The sequence below is a fragment of the Pipistrellus kuhlii genome, unplaced genomic scaffold, assembly GCF_014108245.1.
Source record: "Pipistrellus kuhlii isolate mPipKuh1 unplaced genomic scaffold, mPipKuh1.p scaffold_m20_p_14, whole genome shotgun sequence".
NCBI classification, from domain to species: Eukaryota; Metazoa; Chordata; class Mammalia; order Chiroptera; family Vespertilionidae; genus Pipistrellus; species Pipistrellus kuhlii.
The window spans coordinates 38,428,247-38,450,832 of NW_023425449.1; the positions used below are offsets into that span (position 1 = coordinate 38,428,247).

The following is a 22,586-nucleotide window of genomic DNA, read 5'->3' on the forward strand; positions in this document are numbered from 1 at the left end:
GACCCCCAGACTCCAACAAGTGCTTCGCCGTTCCCACAGCCACTCACGGAACTTCACTACTTTAATTGTATTTTTCAACCTTATTTCCATTGCCTTGTTCTAAGCTCACTGTTCACTATCGAAGCTCCTAACATAACCTAGTACCCAACCTCTCAAGTTTTGACTATTATGAATGAGGCTGCTATATACATATATCCATGTGCAGATTTTTGTGTAGACATGTTTTCAACTCCTCTGGGGGGTCGGGGGGAGAGAAACACATTAATGAATGCATTTGCTGGGGTAGATAGTAAGATTGCGTTTAGTTTTATAAGAAACTGCCAAACTGTTCTCCAAAGTGGTTGCACAATTTTGCTTTTCACCAGCAATGACTGAGAGTTCTCAGCACGTGGTGTTGTCAGTGATTGAGATACTTTTAATTTTTTAATTGCTAAATAACTAGGTTACGGTGCCTTCCATACCTTTAAGCCAGCAGAGACTCGAACATGTAGATGCATATAACTAGTCAAGTTTATTATATTTCATTTCATGCTCTACCAGGTTGTTATAAAAATAATAGTATGAAGCTATTGTTACTATACAATACCACAAATACATTATATTATATAGAAACATTATAAGCTTTTCTGGGCTAATAATCATATTATTATTAACAATAGCTAATATCTATTTAACACTCAGTTATCCCAGTGCTTTATTTTCCTGAGTCATTTGATTCTCGCAAAAACATTGAGGTGTATATTTTACAATCTCCATAGTAGAGACAAAAAAATGAGGCTTATAATGTATAAGGAAATATTTGGCCAAAGAAATTAACCTCTTAACCACTATGTTGAGTCAGAAAGAACTGGGGCCCAGATCTGGCAGTAAATCAATATGTGAAATTAGACCAGACTTTGTGCCTTCATTGTTGAGTCTATAATTAAGAAGGGTAGAAGCAAACAAAAGGTAAGTGTAAGATATTGAGGAGATAAAGAAAACAAAATGTTCTCAAAGGTGGTTAAATTCCTAGGCTTTAAGATGTTTAAAAAAGTGCCCAGCCAGGGTTGCTGAGTGGTTGAGCATCAACCCATACACCAAGAGGTCACCAGTTTACTAGTAATTCCCAGTCAGGGTACATGCCCAGCTAGCAGGCTCAATCCCAGTAGGGAGTGTGCAGGAGGCAGCTGGTCAATGTTTCTTCTCTCTCTCTCTCTCTCTCTCTCTCTCTCTCTCTCTCTCTCTCTCTCTCTCTCTCTTTCTTTTTTTTAAAAAATATTAAATGCTATGAAAATAATCCAGGCAACTATATCTTATGTTCTAAAAGGGGAGCTGCAGAGATGGAGAAATATGGTCAGATTTAGAAAAAATTTTGGAGATAGAAATTTTTGGAAGTAAGAATTACCTCTTATTGGGGGGCCTGAGCAATTTCATGGAAGGTAGTGCATTTAATGACAAAGAGAAACTGAAAGAAACAAGTTTCAGTAAGGGTAGGGAAATAGAAGAGTTGTCATGTTAAATTAAGCAACCTATTGGGAATAATTCTGGATTTCAGTGAAAAATATAGGTTAGAAAATATAAATTTGGATGTTGTAGCCATGAGGATAGCATTTAAAGCCAAAGGGATTAGATAAGATTACGCCGTGAGAGTATAGCTAAAGGAAACAGTAGGAACCCAAGGGTCACTCACTGAAATAAGAAACACGTAGGGACAAGCACAGGAGGAGAAGGCGGTAGGAGAGACTGAGCAGATGATATCACAGATGTCAAGAAAAAAAGAGTTTATTTAGAAGGAGCATGCAGTCAACTGTATCATATACTGGCAATTAGTCAAATAAATCGGAGACAGAAAAGGAACCATTGAATTGGCAATTTGAAGTCAATAGTGACCAGGCAAGAGCAGTTTTAGAAATGGTAAGGATAAAATAGTGTACTGATGAGAAAATGGATGCACGGAAGCAGAGTCTTGGGCCATAGATGGCTCTTTCAAGATGTGTTATTGTGACAATGAGCAGAGTGATATATATATATATATATATATATATAATGCCAGCAACCAGAACACCAGAATGACCAGAACGACCCGTCAGTGACTATGATGCCCTCTGCAGCCAGCAATCCTGAACTGGCAGGATGGGGGGGGGAATGGAGGGGACCCCACAACCAACCTCCCTCAGCCCTTCCCCAGCCAGCCCCACCCCTGATCGCCCCACCCCCACCCCAATAGGGGGCAGGGCCAGCAGGCCAACCTCCTGAAGCCCCTCCCCCTACCAGCCCTACCTGATCAGTCTGCAGCCTCTCCCCCAGCCAGCTCCTCCCCTGACCTGCCCTCCCATTTCAATCAGGGACAGGGATGACCAGCCCACCGCCCACAGCTCCTCCCCATAGCCAGCCCTGCCCCTAATTGTCCCCCCACTCCAATCGGGGCTGGGACTCACCAGACAATCCCCTGCCATCTCTTCCTCCTGACAGGCCCAACCTTGATTCACCCCAATTGGGGCTGGGCTGGCCAGACCACACCCATGCATGAATTTGTGCACTGAGCCTCTAGTAGGAATATAAGTGTTGTTAAAGATGGAGGTCAGAGAAAGGTTGTTTTAAAAATGATACATCGTTTTGTTCTCATAGGAATTTTACACCAGAGGAGGACAGATGATGAAATGAAGGGAGGGTATTGTCACAAGAGTGAACCCTTAGAGAAGTGAAAGGGCGTGAAATCCGTTGCACAAGTGAAGGAAACGTACAGATTTGGAATGGCAGCATATTCACAGGAGAGGGATGAGGGGTTTTCTATGCCACCATCACTGAGAAAGGAAGGGAGAGTGGCTTCCGGAGAGGGTTTAACTGCTTGGCTGCCAGTGCAGAGTTGAACGGAGCTGGCTATAAGGAGAATTAATCTGTAAGCAGGTGAGTACAATAGAGTGAAGGTGGGGTAAGAAAGCTGAGGCTTATTTCCATGATATGTGAAAAAGGAGAGAGATCAGGATGGAGTGAAGTATTAAAATGTAGACTTCTGGGACGTTGCAGATATTCGTGACAACAACTCAGGTATGACATGAGAATAAGCCCTTGGGGGAATTAAAGGAAAGATCCCTGGAGGTAGAAAGGCCCTGGAAATGAGAGCCAAGTATATGAGAAGGGTGCCCACATGACCAAGAGGTATCGGGAGTGTGAGGAGAATAGTGAGCTGGGGCTGGAACCATGTAAGACTGTGGGGACAACAACAAGGAACAGGAAGGGGTGGTTAAGATAACATGATCGTCATATAAATTGAAATTTTCAAAATTAGAGGGAGAGGTATTAATAAATTGAAAGTTACAATGGGGAAGTTGGAGAGGAGGGCAGGACAAGATTACAATTCTCTCTCCAAACTCAGAGGTAAGTTAAAAAAATAAAGAAAGAACTAAAAACAAACAAAAAGAACATAAAATTTCAACCTGTCCTTGGGAAGGATTCAAGATGATGGTGTCCTCAGAAAATGGAACACTAGAAGATCCATGTCCTTAAGAGCTTTATAATTGAGTATAAATATCTATCTATTATTAATATTAATTAACAAAAAATGGCAAAATAATTACTATGAGCTCGTATTTAAGAGCATTGTCATACATTCTTCTTGCTGCATACAAATTTTAAGCGGGTTATTCATGTCAACACACTTCACCTGGGAATTAGGAGGGAACACACAGCTGCCAGGCGCAGTGGCAAAGAGCAGAAACATGCTCTGGCTGCCAGACCCTGATCTTATCTCGGATGCATTCTCTCTGGGATCCCCTCGATTGCTGTCTCGTTCCCACCTTTCATCTTGGCAGCTAATTCATCCAGACGTAGACATCTAAGATCAGAGTGAGATTGAAAGGAAGCAGGGTATGAACGGAAGCCTACCAATCGCAGCTCACCCCTAAATATAAGCTTGGTGAGTTATTAATTTTCACCCTCGTCATCAAGATCCCTTTGGGTAGAACAGAGTTCACTAAAGATGCCTTACTACATATTTGCTGGTTATGACAAAATGCACATATTGAGAAATAGCAGAAAGCATTGCATCCAGTATGAATGTGTCTGTACACATGAAGGTGAATCCTCGTTGGTTCTTCGTTATAAAAATTGAGTGTTAATTTGGACAACAAACACAAGTAGGCTTCCTGAGTCTTCCTATGTTGCACTTTTTACTGTGCTTCACCTGCTGTACTAAGTATTGACTAAAATATAGACAAGTTCCTTCCTCCACATGCCCTAACATGTGAAGAGGACCGAAGACAGGCAAGGAGGAGGAAATCTTGTCCAACACTGAGCAGACCTGGCATCTTCCCAAACCTCCAGATCACTGGGTGAAGCAGAGAAGACCACTGGTTTACTTACTTACCTACTAATGTATTATTTGTTCCAGAAAGAACTTAGAGCAGCTTGTAAGAATTCATAACATTTAAGAATGTATAATAAGCCGAAACCGGTTTGGCTCAGTGGATAGAGCGTCAGCCTGTGGACTGAGGGGTCCTGGGTTTGATTCAGGTCAAGGGCACTGCACGTACCTTGGTTTCGGGCACATCCCCAGTAGGGGGTGTGCAAGAGGCAGCTGATCGATGATTCTCTTTCTTCAGTGTTTCTAGCTCTCTATTCCTCTCTTCCTTTCTGTAAAAAATCAATAAATATATATATATTTTTTTTTTAAAAAAAAGGATGTATAATCAACCTAAATGAGGCATAAAAGAAGGAAAAGCAGAGTTGGGAAATATAAAATTGGGCAGGGATATGGCTGAAGAATGGGGAGCAGAAAGCCCTATTCCCTCGCTGTGGGTATGCTAGCAAAACTGCTCCACCTTTCTTAGCATCGGTGCTTAAGGGGCCCCGATCACACAGCTCAGTGTCCCTATGATGTCACTACAGACCCTGTGCTCAGGAAAAATACAGCTACTCCTGGCGCTGAGACCAGCGGGGGTTTTGCATCATTAAGAAGACCCTGCCTATCACTGTGGACAGTGGACTCAGCATGACACACCATGACTCTCAGTGGACACAGGACACACCATGACTCTTTGTGCTGTCCCTCAGTAGAGGCTGATGACATCAAGCCATAGTGTCTGGAGTTCAAAATGGATAGAGTTTTGCTGATGTAACTCAATCTGGAATATATTTTAGGATATCTAAGATGTCCTTCAAGCAACCATCACATAGTAGTAGTAGTAGTAGTAGTAGTAGTAGTAGTAGTAGTTAATCCTCACTGGAGGATATTTTTCCATTGATTTCTAAAGAAAGTGGGAGGGAGGAGAGAGAGAAAGAAATGCCTATGTGAGAGACACATTGAATGGTTGCTTCCCATATGCTCCCCAAACCAGCTGGGGAACCCAAGTATGTGCCCTTGACCGGGACTAGAACCCATGACCCTCTAGTGCATGTGCTGATGCTCTCACCACTGAGCATACTAGCCAGGGCTAAATATTATTTCTGTTAGAAAATATTTAGACCAGTGCTTGTACTGATGCTTTGAGATACTCCTTCATGGAATGCAGCTCTGTGATATGTCAGTTAAATACAGACCCATACTATAGAGGAAATCCAAAACCTAACCAGGGCTATGCACCTGAGAAGATGATCCATAGTCCTCCATTTGAATGTGAACTGGGGGTTTATTTGTAAGAAACCTTTAAGATGAACTCTAGCCCTAGCCAGGTTTGGCTTGGTGGATAGAGCATCGGTCTGCAAACTGAAAGGTCCCAGGTTCGATTCCGGGTTGTGGGCTCAATCTCCAGTGGGCGACTTGCGGGGGTCAGCCGATCCATGATTCTCTAGAATTGTGTGTTTCTATCGCTCTCTCCCTTTTCCTTCCTCTCTGAAATCAATTAAAAAAAAATTTTTTTAAAGAGCTCTAGTGCACAGATAAGTAGGTGAGTGTAATTTTACTCAGAATGACTGATGATTTTCTCCAGGAAAATGGTGAAGACAGGTATAACATACCTAATTCTAAGGCATAGATTAGCATAAGCTAGGATACCAAGTTTCTGAAAGGCCTCTCTTATGTAATAGATGTCAGAACTACCTGTAGGCACAGTTTGTACCACTACCACAGATACGTTGGAGAAAATACTGGCTACTCTTTGGGCCAGTGCGCAGCTCAACTAGTAGAAGTTCAATGTGGATAGGTGTCGATGCAATTGACATCACATCTTAGAGGGGTGTTCGATCACATCAGAGAAGACATGGATCAGCTTAGATCCTCCTTGGAGTGACTCTTCATCTGGGGTATCAGTATTTTGAATGCTAGAAGAGAGTAACTCTTTTCTCTGTCTGCACTGCCAATTTCATGGTAGGACATGGAATCAAAATGGGTCCTCAGAAGTCACTTAGCACAAGTCATTCATTTTGTAGATGAAATTGACAGAAGTGATATTGGCCAAGTTTATTGAATTATTTATTAAATCTCTGACTCCAAAACTGATGTTCTTTCATACTGGCCCTCTCTTCAGAAATATCCACTCTTACAAGGTCAAGGATGAAGACTCTGCCAAGTCAGCCTTTGAAATAAAACTGTTATTATTCTCAGATGACATGATATTGTATGTAAAAAACCCTGAAGACTCCCCCAAAATACTACTAGATTTAATAAATGAATTTGGCAAAGCAGAAGGGTACAAAATTAACATCTGGAAACCTATGGCATTTTTAAACACCAAAAATGACTGCTCAGAAAGAGAAACTAAAAATAATCCCATTTACCATTATAACAACAACAAAAATAAGATACCTTGGAATAAACTTAACCAAGGAGGTAAAAGACCTGTACTCGGAAAACTACAGGACATTCCTAAAGGAAATAGAGGAAGACACAAACAAATGGAAAAATATACCATGTGCATGGATTAGAAGAATTACCACCAATAAAAGGTCCATAATACCCAAAGCAATCTATAGATTAAACACGATCCCTATTAAATTACAAATGGCATATTTCACAGATCTAGAACAAATACTCCAAAACTTATATGGAAACAAAAAAATATCCTGAGTAGTGCAACAATTTTGAGAAAGCAAAACAAAGTAATGTTGTATATCAAACTATACTACAAAGCCATTGTAATAAAAACAGACTTGCACTGGCATAAGAACAGGCATCTAGATCAATGGAACAGAACAGAGAACCCATAAATTGATCCAAGCCATTATGCTCAATTAATATTTGACAAAGGAGTAAAAGCAGTCTCTTCAATATTGGGAAAATTAGACCGGTACATGCAAAAAAATGAAATTAGACAACCAGCTTACATTATCACAAGAATAAACTCAAAATAGATAAAAGACTTAAATGTAAGTTACAAAACCCTAAAAATCCTAGAAGAAACCATATGCAGAAAAATCTCAGACATCTCTCACAACAATATGTGTATTGATACATCTCCTAGGCCCAGGGACACAAAGGAAAAAAATAAACAAATGGAACTACATTAAAATAAAAACCTGCACAGCAAAAGAAATCATCAATAAAATGAAAAGGAATCCCATTTATGGAAGAGCATATTTACCAATAATACAAATGATAAAGGGTTAATTTCCAAAATTTATAAAGAGCTCATGCAACTTAAAAGAAGGAAGACAGCCAAAACCGGTTTGGCTCAGTGGATAGAGCATCGGCCTGTGGACCAAAAGGGCCCAGGTTCGACCCCAGTCAAGGGCATGTGACTTGGTTGCGGGCACATCCCCAGTGGAGGGTGTGCAGGAGGCAGCAGATCGATGATTCTCTCTCATCGATGTTTCTAACTCTATATCCTTCTCCCTTCCTCTCTGTAAAAAATCAAGAAAATATAAAATAAAATAAAAGAATGAAGACAAACAATCCAATTAAAAACTGGGCAAAGGACCTAAAAAGATACTTCTCCAAAGAGGAGACACAGAAGGCCAAGAGACATATAAAAAAAAATGCTCAAAGTCACTAATCACCACAGAGATGCAAATTCAAATAACAATGAAACAGCACTTCACACCTGTCAGAATGGCTACCATCAACAAATCAACAAAGAAGTGCTGGCAAGGATGTGGAGAATAGGGAACCCCAGTACACTGTTGGTGGGAGTGTGAACTGGCACAGCCACTGTGGAAAACAGTGTGAAGTTTCCTCAAAAAATTAAAAATGGAACAATCATTTGACCCAGTGACCCCATTTCTAGAAATATACCTTAAGAATCCTGAAACACCAATCAGAAAGAACATATGTACCCCTATGTTCATAGCAACACCATTTACAAGGGCTAAGATCTGGAAACAGCCCAAGTGCCATCTTTAGATGAGTGAATAAAAAATATGTGGTATAGCCAAAACCGGTTTAGCTCAGTGATAGAGCGTTGGTCTGCGGACTGAAAGGTCCCGAGTTCGATTCCGGTCAGGGGCGTGTTCGTTGGTTGCGGGCACATCCCTGGTAGGGGGTGTGCAAGAGGCAGCTGGAGGATGTTTCTCTCTCATCGACGTTTCTAACTCTCTCTCTCCCTCTCTGTAAAAAATCAATAAAAATATATTTTTTAAAAATATTTGGTACTTTTACACAATGAAATACTACATAGCTGTAAAAAAAGAAGGATCTCTTACCCTTTGAGATAACATGGAAAGACCTGAAGAATATATGCTAAGCAAAATTAGCTAGTAAGAGAAAGACAAGTATCACATGATCTCACTTGTTTGTGGAACCTAATGAACAAAATAAACTGAAGAACAAAATAGATCCAGAGATATGGAAGCATGGAACAGACTGATGAATCTCAGAGGGAATGGGGGTGGGGGAAATGGGGGAGAGGTGAGGAAGTTGGAAGAAATTAACCAAAGAACTTATATGTATACTATTGTAGATGCCTGGTACATGAAATTTTGCGCTGGGGGGAGGAGGGGGGAAGGGGTCCCTTAGCCCAGCCTGCACCCTCTCCAATCTGGGACCCCTCAGGGGATGTCTGACTGCCGGTTTAGGCCTGATCTCACAATCCAGGACTGCTGGCTCTCAAACACTCACTTGCCTGCCTTCCTGATTGCCCCTAACCACTTCTGCCTGCCAGCCTAATCACCCCCTAACCACTCCCCTGCCATCCTGATTGATGTATAACTGCTCCCCTGCCAGTAGGTCTGATCTCCCCCAACTGCCCTCCCCTGTCGGCCTGGTCTCCCCCAACTACCCTCCCCATTGGCCTGGTCACCCCTAACTGTCCTCCCCTGCTGGCCTGATCACCCACAAATGCCATCCCCTGCCAGCCATCTTGTGGTGGCCATCTTGTGACCACGTGTGAGGGTCATCTTATGGTGGCCATCGTGTATAAGGGCGTGATGGTCAATTTGCATATTACCTTTTTATCATATAGGATATGCATAACCCATGGACATAAACAATAGTACAGTGAAGGCCTGGGCGGGTGTGAGGTGAAGAGGATCAATGGTGGGGGCGAAAGAGGATATCTGTAATCCTTTCCTACATAATAAAACCCTAACATGCAAATCGACCAAATGATAAAACAACAGGTCACTATGATGAACATTAATCACCAGGGGGCAGATGCTCATTGCAGTAGCTACCCCCCTGGTGGTCAGTGCACTCCCACAGGGGGAGCACCACTCAGCCAGAAGCCATATGCTAATGGCTGGCGAGCACAGCAGTGGTGACGGGAGCCTTTTTTGCCTTCAGAGCAGTGCTAAGGACCCCTCGGGGGATGTCCGGCTGCCAGCTTAGGCTGCTCCCTGAAAAACAACCCTAGCTGGTTTGGCTCAGTGGATAGATCGTCGGCCTGGAAACTGAAGGGTTCGATTCCAGTCAAGGGTACATACCCGGGTTGCAAGCTAGATCCCATCATGCAGGAGGCAGCTGATTAATGATCCTACCTCATCATTGATATTTCTATCTCCCTCTCCCTTCCTCTCTGAAATCAATAGAAAATATTTTTTGTTTTTAAAAAAACTAAACAATTTCACAGGAAACTGATACTGATTTGTTAAGGGCTTTCCAACTACCTGCTCAGATACCACTACTAGTTCATTTTTCGATCAGAGCTGCAAAAGCTGCTATTAAGACGTGACAGACTTCAAACTTAAAAGCTTCAGTCTTGATACAATACGAAATGATTGTTCACTTTTTTTTAATGTGTTTCACAAAAATAAATGGGCAAATAGATTGAAAAGAGGGCTAAATTTTCCCTAATTGGGCTCAGTGGATAGAGCATCGTCCTGCAGACTGAAGGGCCCCAGGTTCGATTCCGGTCAAGGGCATGTACCTTGGTTGTGGGCACATCTCAGTAGAGACTGTGCAGGAGGCAGCTGATCAGTGTTTCTCTTTCACCGATGTTTCTAACTCTCTATCCCTCTCTGTAAAAAAATCAATAAAATATATTTTTTAAAGGGGGGGGGGGAGGGCCTAAATTTGAGCGGGCTATGGAAATTGCCTAACAATAATTCTAATGCCCCAGTTAGTGTGTTGTGTCATCAACAAAACCATTTGAATTGAAAGGGGATTTTAAAGGCGATAGACTCTTACAGCCCTGCTGAAAAGATGAAGGAGAAAAGACTGTATCCAAGTGTCTGGGCATATCCAAAGCACTAGGCACCTTCTTCCAGACTTTCCCACGATGGCAGCACCAATGGACACTGCCACCAATAATGCAAAAGCGCCTCTTGTCATGTTGTCCTTCCAGTCACGACTCAGTAGTGCTGGATCTCACTGGATCTTGCTAAAGCACCGCCCCCTAGAGATGTGACATCTAGTGGACACTCAATGCTACCACTGCATATTGCCCCCCACACTTTGTCTGCCCTCAGAGCTCATGGGTTTGTGACATTAAACAAATCTTTAAAATGTCATGTGGATGACTATTCGTGCAGTTTATTTAAATTTTTTCTTTTAGGTTCTCTGTTCTGCACCAGAGCACTATTAATATCTCCAAATGACATCAGTCTGCTGTTTTGTCATTGATCTTCCTTCCTACATTCCCCATTAAGCCACCGTCTCCCTGAGGACAGGAACTCCCTTTTATACACATCCCATGCTTAGGACAATGTATGATGTCAAAAGAAGCTACTCACAATAGCTACAGGGATGTAAAGTCCAGCACAGGGAATGTAGTCAATAATACTGTAATAGCTATCTATGGTACCAGGTGGTATTGAAAATAACAGTGGAAATACTTTGCAAAGCATATGACTGTCTAACCACCACCATGCTGTATAACCTAAAATCAATACAAAATAATACTGAAAGTAAGCTGTAATTGAAAAATAAAATAATAATAAAATAGAAAAGCAGTAGCTACTCAACAAATGTGTGTAGAATGCACAAGTGGATGAACAAATGCTTTCTTAATGGTGTTGCAAGTAAGTTTAAAAACTTTTTAGTCTTGCCCTAGCTGGTTTTGCTCAGTGGATAGAGCATTGGCCTGGGGACTGAAGGGTCCTGGGTTCAATTCCAGTAATGGGTGAGCAGGAGGGAGCTGATCAATGATTCTCATCATTGATGTTTCAACCTCTCTCCCTCCTCCTTCTCTGAAATTAATAAAAGTATTTAAAAAAAAAAAGTTTTATCCAAAACCGGTTTAGCTCTGTGGATAGAGTGTAGGTCTGCAGACTGAAGGGTCCCAGGTTCGATTCCGGTCAAGGGCATGTACATTGGTTGTGGGCACATCCCCGATAGGGGGTGTGCAGGAGGCAGCTGATCGATGTTTCTCTCTCATCGACGTTTCTAGCTTTCTATCCCTCTCCTTTCCTCTCTGTAAAATATCAATTAAATATATTTTTTAAATGTTTTAGTCTAGCAACATCTTAAATGCTAAATTGAACTTTGTAAATCTAGCCATCAAATGGAGAGGATTAAAAGAATGTGTCTAAAGTATCTGTAAATTAAGGCAGACAGGTATTCAATACATTTTTTAATATATGACTATTTTGAATATATGACCTAAGATAATGTGGAACATTTCAACATAACAGAAGAAAATTCACAGAAGTTGTACGTGACTAAAAACAGGAGGTTTTGATGAAAGCGTTTTGAAACCTGGCACTCACACCTCCCATAATGGCATAATGAGTTGCATTTCTAGAGCACAATAGAATTAGGTAAATAAAAATACCCCATGATTCCTTGTGTCTGAGAGTTGCAGTCCCACTCTAACATCGTATGCACTCAGCATTTTAAGCTTAGAGGAATATAAGGGTCTGTCAACAGAAGCCCGTTATTTCTTACAACAAGAGAATGCTGTTTATAATGTGACACCAGCTGCTCAGGCAAAATGGGTTCTATTAGAACTAATTCAATTTTACATAAGTTGGTCTATTTGCATTTGGAGTCCCCAGTTAGATGACTAAGGTACTACTGTACCGACTGATCTTGTTGCAAGCTCCAGTGTGTGGACAATGCTTAATCAGTGTGTACATCAGAAAATAAACATAATCATCAAGTACACTAATTAAGCCTAGAAAACGTTGCAACATGCATACAGTATATGGATTAACAAGGCAATTCATTAACAATCTTAATTATGAATACTGTATTTCTCAAACATTTCATTCCACAATGCTTCAGATGAGTTCAGCAGTTCTATAACCCATTGACACCACTCTCTCAAGTGAATTCTTTTTACTCAGGACACATCTGTGGATCCTCTCTGCGGTGGAGGCTTCTGTAAACAAAAATACCTTTAACCAGATTCCTTAACATCTTGTCTTAGAGCAGCTAAAAAAGAAAAACTCACCTGCTTGTAGACACATTGAAAATAATTAAAATTATAAGATGGAAATATATCAGATGCCATAATCACGCTAAGTAGTATCCCACTTTACACATTCAGTCTTGAAATGAAATGATTGATGTTTATGTGCTAAACAAAGTTCCTTTAGGAAAAAATGCATCAAAAGTAGTTCATGTAAAATTCACATGTAGATAGAACATACATATATGTGTACATATGTGTATTTTCATAAATTATAAACTTCTATATTAAGTATATAAAAATATATGTATGTGAAATATAGATGTTCTTTGCCTATAAACTTGTTTCCAGAAGTTAGCACTTGTCCAGCAAAATTCCATTAATGAGCATAACACAAATATAAAGAAAGAAAAGCAATATGGTATTTCAGTGACACAATCATTTTTGTTCTGTCAAAAAACAGATAATTTCCAACAACGTAAAATAAATAGAGGAAAGGAGATGAGAAATAGATCCTGCTTACTCCATCTTATTAAACACCTTAACTATAAATACATAAGCCAAAACAATAATTCCCTGTCTCATGGTGACAGAGTATATTACATCCCAGTTGCATATAGTTTTGATACATAATTTTTTTAAATTCCTATTAACAAATAGCAAAACAATTTTTAAAACTTGTTCAGATCTACAGTCAAGCTTTTAGTCTGTAAAAAACTGGTTCAATTCATTTTATGGTTTAATAATTGGTGTATTATTATATCTTTTCCCAAGTTTTTTAATTCATAGAAAATTATTTATTTATTTATTTATGAAGAAATAAAAATGTAGATATATATATTTGTTTAAATATATGAAATACACATAAAATTATTTATTTCTTTATAATAAGCCAAACTATATACACAGCTTTAAAGCATTTTAATTCTGATGTCCTTTGAATAAGACATGCTACTCATTCCTTCAGATTGCAAACTTGCTGATATTGACAGGTTTGAGTTCTATACAATTCATAGTCAAAATTTTAGATGTTGAGTGATATAAAATTATAATTCAAATACTTAAAATAATTTAAGGATGGGTACTTCTATGACTTTTTTGTAACTCCAGGTAAAAACTTAAAATAATTGTGACTAATGAATCTGGAAATAGAGAAAACTATACAAGTAAATAAAAGCTTTTGACCTCATGAATAGCAATTGTGCACTGTTTTCTACTATCTGGATTACAATGCTGTCTCTTATGTTCTTTTAAAAGTAAATTATAACTAACATGAGCTGGATGACTTTTGTTCAAGTTCACTTCAAGTTTAAATTCATTTGTCTCAGTTTATCAACTTTGAAGTAATGTTTCTCAGTGCATTTGGTGTGTCATATCATCAAGCTTTGCCAAATTCAATCCATTATCTTTGAAAAGCCAAACAATAATAATTTCTTCAATACTGAAATGCAAGTCAATATTTATCTGTAGTAAATTATCCTTCTAACTAAAAAGTTGGAGGAATTATACAAAATATGGTATTATTTCTATAAACTAAGCAGACATCACGGGAAAATAGGCTGTTATAACAAATCATTTAATATGCAGGGTGCCTCCAAAAATGTATATACACTTCAATAGCTGATAGCTCAATTTTGAAAATGAAATGTACTTTCATAAACACTGCCTTTGTAATAATTCAAAATGTGTGCATACATTTTCAGGTCACCCTATATTATTTAGTGGGAGAGTATCACAAACCATTTCGTGAAGCTGATAAAAGCTGTGGGCCCTATTTTGGAACAAATTACATACAGTTATAAACAGATATTTTTCATAGCAACATAGCACAATGCTTCTCATCCCCAGAACATGTAAGTGAGCGGAAAGAAAAAATTGGAAGTCTCTAAAATTTAGAAGGTAACAGCCCACCAATGTAGTAAGAAACAACTGTAGTATTTATTGAAGAAAATATTCCATCATTCAAAATAAGGCAAGAAAGAAGGAGAATTAACATCATTAAAATGTCCATACTACCCAAATCAATCTACAGATTCAATGCAGTTGCTATCAAGACACCAATGGCATAGTTTACAGAACTACAACAAATACCCCAGACATTTATGTGGAACCACAAAAGACCATGAATAGCAACAGCAATCTGGAGAAAGGACGAAGTTGAAGGAATCACATACCTGGTACCAAACTACACCACAAGGCCACAGTAATCAAAATAGCCTGGCAAAGGTGGAACTGCCAAGTTTTCACCTGCAAAGGAAACAGCAGTCATGGGCATAAAAACTAAAGCATGCTTCCTAAGCACTTCCAAAGCCTTTCTTTCTCCAAATCACCTTCTGAGACAAACCTACAGCAAAGATGATGAGAACGGCCTATGTCAAATGACCACCTGGTCACTCAGACCTGCACCTCACCCATCACTGCTGTAACTCGATCAGCACTCCCTTTCAGGGGGCAGACATTTCTCCTTTGCGAATACTTGCCCCATTGGATACCAGAAAGAGAGGAGATTAATTTGCTAAACTCCCTAAATATGTTGATTGCTAATACAGAGTTGCGAAAAAGGCAGGGACATTTAGTTGTATTCCTCCATGTCCCCGGGACAAAGCAGGATGTGTGGCCCGTTTCCCTCTTCCCTCTGTCTCTAGAAATCTCCTTTCATCCACCGAATCCAGCTCAGGGGAGCCTTTCCTCATCAGCTCCCAACAGCCTCTACCCCCTTTCACCCCCCACAGTCAGGCTAAGTCAGGTTTTCCTAAGAAAGGATTTCACCACTTCCTGACCATCCCCTCAACGCCTCACTGTACTTTGGCTGGTTACTCCTGTCTGACCAACATGGGCGTGGCCAGAATCTCTGCAGGAAAGCCATAAGAGCATCACCTCTAAGTCATCCCTCTCCTTTCTCTCCCTGATCAGAGTACCCCCATCAATCACCACCAACTTTCCATCACTGCCCGATACTTGCTGCCTAGAGTCTCCTTTCCCACCACAGAACAGACTTCGAAAGAAACAGAGGCACCCTGTGCCTTGTCCACTGCACATTTAGTTCATCTGCTGAGCGAACTAAAACTTCTGGCAGAGGACTTTCCCCCCAATGGACGGGTCACACATGTCCTGTCTCTGCACTGTCCACTACCCTACTCCCACAGCGGCTGGTAACACCTGGCACATGGTCCAAGCTCCAATCGTTTGTTGAAATACAAGTAACTGTTAAGGCTTGTTACTCTTGTTATTGGCTTTAGAAAAGCAAAATGAGGCCGAAACTGGTTTGGCTCAGTGGATAGACTGTAGGCCTGCAGACTGAAAGGTCCCGGGTTCGATTCTGGTCGAGGGCATGTACCTTTGTTGTGGGCACATCCCCGGTAGGGAGTGTGCAAGAGGCAGCTGATCAATGTTTCTAACTCTCTATCCCTCTCTCTTCCTCTCTGTAAAAAAATCAATAAAAAATATATTTTTAAAAAAAAGAAAAGCAAAATGAATCTACTACTGCTTTTAGTTTAACCGTTTAGCAAAAAGGTTTACGAGGGTGAAAATTAAAGTGATCGTGAGCCTTTCTCTTTTGAAGTACTATCTTAGTAGTCCAGCTGATGGACACTGAGTATTAGTCAGCAGATAAACCCGTGGACCTCAAAGATCTGCCACTGCTCATTTTTGTTCAAAACTACAATCTTACGTTTTCATCTTTGGATTTACAAATGGCCTGAATGTTACTGCGCCTCCTTTGGATTTCTCACTTTTCAGCTTCATGAGTAGGTTTGCTCTCCATTCTTGCACACAGTATCCATACACTATGAAAATGTATGTAAACTTGAGTAGTATTTACTGAAAATCCCTAAAATAGATATTAACACTTGTCGAAGAAAAAATATTTAACTTGCAAATTTAGAAATATGCTCACTGATACCACTTCAAGCACTCCAATGCATGAATCTGGGGGGAGGAAATGTTTATTTTTGCACATTGCTTTACAAAGACCTATTCATATGTTTTCATAAAGCAGCGTCACTTTGTCACTTTCCCGAAATGCACTCATGTGAGAGGTGCTGGCGTTGGGAGCCCAGATGGTACTACATTGTATGACAGCGCTAAGACAAGTAGGCCTGGTCACATTTTGTGCATGTATGTGTCTCTCCATGGAAGAAATGTTTTGTGTGTGTGAGGGGGGGGGGGGTGTTTGTTTTTTGTTTAAATATATTTTTTATAGATTTTTTTACAGAGAGGGAGAGAGAGGGATAGAGAATTAGAAACATCGATGAGAAAGAATCATCCATCAGCTGCCTCTTGCACACCCCCTGTTGGGGATGCGCCCACAACCAAGGTACATGCCCTTGACCGAAATCGAACCTGGGACATTTCAGGCCAACACTCTATCCACTGAGCCACACCGGTCTCTGCCTCCATGGAAGAAATGTTTTATTAAATGTATTCTGTGTGCAGGAAACAGCGGCTAGGAGATGAGATTATTTCTTACAAGTTTATCCGCGCCATGCCTTAAACAGCCTCAGGTGCATGTGTGTATCGAACAGAATCTCCTCACTCTGGACCATCACGTATTATTAACATAAAATGAATAAGCTCCCCGCACGCTGTCCTTTAGGGAGAAGTCTTGGCTCAGCAATGCCTTCAGCGATCCCTGGGAATTCCGAGAAAGGCATTTAACTCCAATGTGTGTCTATTGAGTTTAATTGTTTTTACTTTTATTCAGACTTACAATTGAGTGTTTTTAAACGATGGGGCTCATCTACAAAACCTCCTTCCAGAGCGAACAAACACAAAGCCCCGGTTTTGTAATAGCCAGGCACGAACGCTTAGAAATTAGGTTGTCAATCAACTCTGTCTCCTCCCTTCAAATAAAGGAAGGAAAATCTCAGATATAAGGTCTGTATATAATGAAGTTATTCTGGCCTCTTTCCTATAAACAAATCAGCACACAAAACTTATCAATTAAATATCATCCTTTGTGGCTTCAACCATCTTTGTAGGAGGTTGGAAGTTAATAAATCATAATAATTATGTGTGTTCCCTCTGGACCTTGAATTCCCTGTGTGTGATATTTATACATCCATACAGATCACACACACACACACACACACAAGAGGTTCTGCTACTTGTATGAAGTAGTGGAAGCCTCAGTTCTGCTACATTACATATGACGTTTTAGTTCTTCATTCACTTGGAGATTCTTTAGAGAGTTGCTAAAAAAGATAAGAAGGGATAGCAGAATAGATAAAATTTAGGGTCAGAAGACAGAGCTTAACACTGTATTCTTGAAGGGATGCAGAATACGCCACCCCAAGGTATTTGTTATAAGGATTCTTTTGAACTGGCAATAGTCAAAATCCAGGCTCCAATAAAGCTCTTTACCTCTTCTCAAGTGCTTAGACTGACATTATAAAAAGGGCCATCTGTATCCGTAAGAGAGCTATTACCAAAGGGACCTTTTTCCTTCTCTCCCTCCCTATAAAAGGTCTTCCTTCCCTTGGTATCCTCCGATCCCCGCCCCTTTCCTTGGCTCAGGATGTTAGAAAATCCTCAGTTACCTGACTGCCCTTTAAGTCTTCATATCTTTATGAAGCTCCTGTACATATGTAATTAAATCTTTGTGGTTTTTCTAATAATCAATAATATAATTATTGATAACCTAATGATTACCAATGTAATTATTAGACCAGGCAAAGAACCTGGAAGGGATGAAGGGAAATTTTGTCTGCACTACATCCTGCAGGTCCTGACCTTGCTGCGGGGACCAGAGCTGGCCGTGATGACTGCGTGAAGGCAAAGGAGGAAAGCAAGGGCAGTGCAATACCCACAACCTGCCACTGTGGTGCGTAACTGACAGGGCACACGTGGTGTTGCACTCGTTCTTTCGCCTGCTCCATGCTCAAAGACAAAATAAAGAAAATGAGTGCTTTTGGCCCAGTGTTTCCATACAACAGGCCAGTAACCAACACGAACATCACTACACTTTGCCTTCTTATTTTTTCATTCAGAATTGGATTGCTGCTGAATTCTTTACATACAAAGATTGCTTTGCAATGTTTAATTCCTTTATTTTACCTATCTTGTCTTTAAGATTTGATTAAACTAGTTAGAGACTTCGTTTCTTCATTGGCGGGTAAGAATAATCCTTCCTTCTCTGGTTATTGTGTGGATTAAATAGCATATTATTTCTAAGTAACACCTTGTTTTTACATTACAACGCACCCTACAAATGTTAGTAATCTTTTGAGTGATAGTCCAAGACCACAGCCAACATTGTTTGTCTGGGAATGAAACCTAGAGCCGTACATCAAAGCAGAGAAGGAATAGTTTCCTTGAAGTTCAGATTCAAGTGAGGCTGAAAGCTGACCTGGGTTTGGAGCAGTGGCCATAGCTCAGTCTCCATGTGCATTCGCACATGGTGGGCACCTCCTCACTGCACACTGCTCACCTGTGTACGCCTTCGAGTGTCCAGGTGAGCCCTGGGCATAGCTTATCTGTCCTGATGAATTTACAACAATGTGCATCGTGGCTCAGCCATACTAGTGCTTCCCCAGTGCCCACAGAGGCACCGTGAAAGGATTTTTTTTTCCCCACATAGTCTGAGTGTGGTGCTCTTTAAGCGAATTTGCTGCAAATAAGCTGGCAGGAAGCACTGGCCCAAAATGAAGCCAACCCAAGATCCTTCATGTCTGTCTGACCCTGAATCAGAATGGGCCTGAAAAATGGACTGGTTGAACTCCCTGAAACAAATGATGCCTGAGTGGTTTCATGCATAATAACTGCCTGGGATGTAAATGGGGCCATCCGTCAGCAGTCACCTACGTGCAGTCACACCTCCCTGTTCCTGCAAAGTCCTTCATGCCGGCGCCAGAGCCCACCCAGGAAGTTGCTGTTTCAGCATGCCCCGGGCGCCGGGAAGTAAGCCAGAGCCCTCAGGACCTGTGACCCTCTCTTCAGAGAAGATTCCAAAGACTTGGAGGGAACTCTTATAAAAGCTGGGATTCGGTATATATCCTTCCCTAACAACATGACCAGGGAGTTTTAAGGTTTGGCTTTCAGAGGCCTACCCTCCACTCATACCAGAGTAGATGAGGTGGCATTTTCATAAAACTCATGAATAGGCAGTGCCTGTCAACACCATCTTCAAAGATAAAACCAAACGAAGACCCCTTAAGCCCTAAAAGGTTTGGCTCAGTGGATAGAGCGTCGGCCTGCAGACTAAAGGGTCCTGGGTTCGATTCCGGTCAGGGGCATGTACCTTGGTTGCGAGCACATCCCCAATAGGGGATGTGCAGGAGGCAGCAGATCGATGTTTCTCTCTCATCGGTGTTTCTAACTCTCTATCCCTCTCCCTTCCTCTCTATAAAAAAATCAATAAAATACATTATAAAAAAATTAAAAAAAAAGATGTCTTTAGCCTCAGGTCTTCCTGTGCATTGAGTCACTGGCCAACCTAATATCTGTCTGAACAAATATTTCCCTTCTCATTTCTAGAAGGCAGCCCATGACTCTTGACAAGGGAGAGCCCCCCCATTGAGGTTAAATCTCTGGACTCCAATCTGCTGTGTAGAGGGGGTGTATTCCCCGGCGTCATCGCACACAGCTCGCCGCCTGCTCACATATATTAGCACGTTGCTATATGCTATTGAGTTTTATTCCTTTGAAAACAAATATGCACTGATATGCTTGCAGTTTGGATGATGAACACGGAATGCAAATAAAAGGAGATGGATAGGAGTCATTTTCAGACAAGATTTACCCCGAAGGAGCCCCCAACGCAGCGATTCATTTCACCACCTCCGGCCTGACAACCGCTGACATTCAAGTCAAAGGCATGTCCTAATCGGCACCCCTGTAACCACTTCTTCTTCTTCTCGCATTTGTATGCTAATCACCAGAAGCAAAAATAGACTTAGATTGGAAATCAAAGATTGGTTGTACACAGGTAATAGAGTGCTTGGACGCTTTATTTAAAGATAGAAGGCTCCTGAACCAGGCTTTATTATTAAACTAAGACTATCTATCCTTTTTGACACTTTTTAAATTAAGTTCTTCCTCTAATTTATGTTTTTGTCAGCTTTCTTCCCTTACCTGGTTTTAAACTGGCTTTCCCCCACCCCACCCCCTCTAAGTAATAAACTACTCCAGAGAAGGGGAGAAAAAAAATTTTAATGACCCTAGAAATTCAGATTAACAAAATGGATCATTTGTATATCGTCACAGAGTTATGAATCCTTCTGAAATAATCTGTGCAGAAATTTTGCCTGATACAAAATTTCATTTTCTCTCTCTGACTTCCCCTACTTAAAAAACAGAATCGTTATGCTACCTTTTTAATAAGGTCAGACAATTAAAAGGAGAGAGGTTTGGGATCATTTTGAGGCTCAAACAAATGTACAGGAGCCACCGATCAGTGATTCTCTCTCATCAATGGTGTTACTTGAACTTTATGAAAAAACAATAAAAGAAAAACTAAGCATTAAACTCGAAGACAGAAAAAAGTTAAGTACTATATAGATATGTATATATATGTCAATATTTAATAATTGAGATATATAGGTATATCTATCTATATATTATACTAGAGGCCCAGTGCATGAAATTCGTGCACAGGTGCAGTCCCTGGTCCTGGCTGGCTATTGAAGCACAAGCATCTGATGCGGAAGGGCAGGTCCCAGCTGACCTCTGGGCCCTGGGCAACACCTGGGTTCCCAGGGTCCCTGTGGGCCTCCCTCTGCCTGAGTCACAGCACCTGAGTTCCCATGTGGAGAAGCAGTAAGCGCGGCCAGATGCCACAAGCCGGGGCATAGCATGGGCCTCTGGGTCACCCAGTGTTGGCTCCACACAGTGTGCTCTCAATTAGCAGCATCTCTACTACCACCCGCTGCCAGCACCACATCGCTGACGCCCGCCATGTTCCACACTGCCCCCTGGTGGTCAGCACACGTCATAGCAAGCAGTCGAACTAACTGAACTCCCGGTTGAGGGGACAATTTGCCTTGTGAGGCTTTTATTATATGATAATAACTGCTCAGTGATTTTTACCTCTTAACCACCCATTCATATTTTCTATTTTTTGTTTGTTTGTTTCTCTCTGGGCTGCATTTTGCATAATGCATTTAATCTATGTTCTATTCATGAATTCAGTCTCCTTTTAGTGTTGTCTAATTTGCTCTTTATAATTTTGAAAAAACTGTAATCACATTTTTCATTTCCAATTGTTTCATTTTGCTCTTTTTCAAACCTTCAACGTCACTTTTTAAAGTATCATTCTCCAATCTCATATTTTCAAGCCTCTCTCTTCTGTATTAAAACATATTAAGCCTAATTATTTTATATTCTAAATCCGATCATTACATGTTCAGACTGAGCTTCGCTTTGTTATTTTTGTGATTCCCTTTGTAGATTTTAGTCCATGTGTCCTCTATAAACTTTTGCACACCTACCTGAAATAGTACCAAGCAGGTTTTTTATTCGTGCCATTCACCAGGAACCATTATCAACCTGAGACCACTTTACATCAAATTCTCAGTTTCAGCTTTTCAACCCCTTAGACTCATTTCTAAGGCTTAGGAGGGTGTGAAAGCCACCTCTGGGTTACAAATACTCACAGGAGTTTGTTTTCCTCCTACAGGGCCACATGCAAGCCATGCTCTCTTAGCCTGAGTTCTCTCTTTCCTGAAGGCGTGGCCCCAAGGCCCTGTCTCTGGAGAGCCTGGGATCAATCCCTTCCCTCTGACCTGTTAGAAAACACAGCAGAAGCTCTGGATCCAGAAGAGCTGGCAGACACCCAAGCCTCTTAGGGCCAGAGTTGCTTTGACACTTTTTGATCTACCCTTTGAGGTTCCTGATTTTAAATCCTGTTTTCAGCCTTCTGTTGATTCCTTCTGTTTGTATAGCTCAGTGATATATTTCAGAATGCAATGACACAATTAATCCAGCTCTTTCGGCTTCTAAAGTGGTTTCCAC

General features: G+C 40.9%; 1 long non-coding RNA gene across 1 annotated transcript; it reads right to left on the reverse strand.

Moving 5' to 3' along the window:
• Window positions 1–691: 691 nt before the first annotated feature.
• On the reverse strand, window positions 692–21,357 carry LOC123652345. The gene is made up of 3 exons (XR_006741615.1): window positions 21,200–21,357; window positions 18,446–18,448; window positions 692–702 (listed from the first exon to the last, which is right to left on the reverse strand). It is a non-coding gene; the product is annotated as an uncharacterized LOC123652345 (long non-coding RNA).
• Between the last annotated feature and the right edge of the window lie 1,229 nt (window positions 21,358–22,586).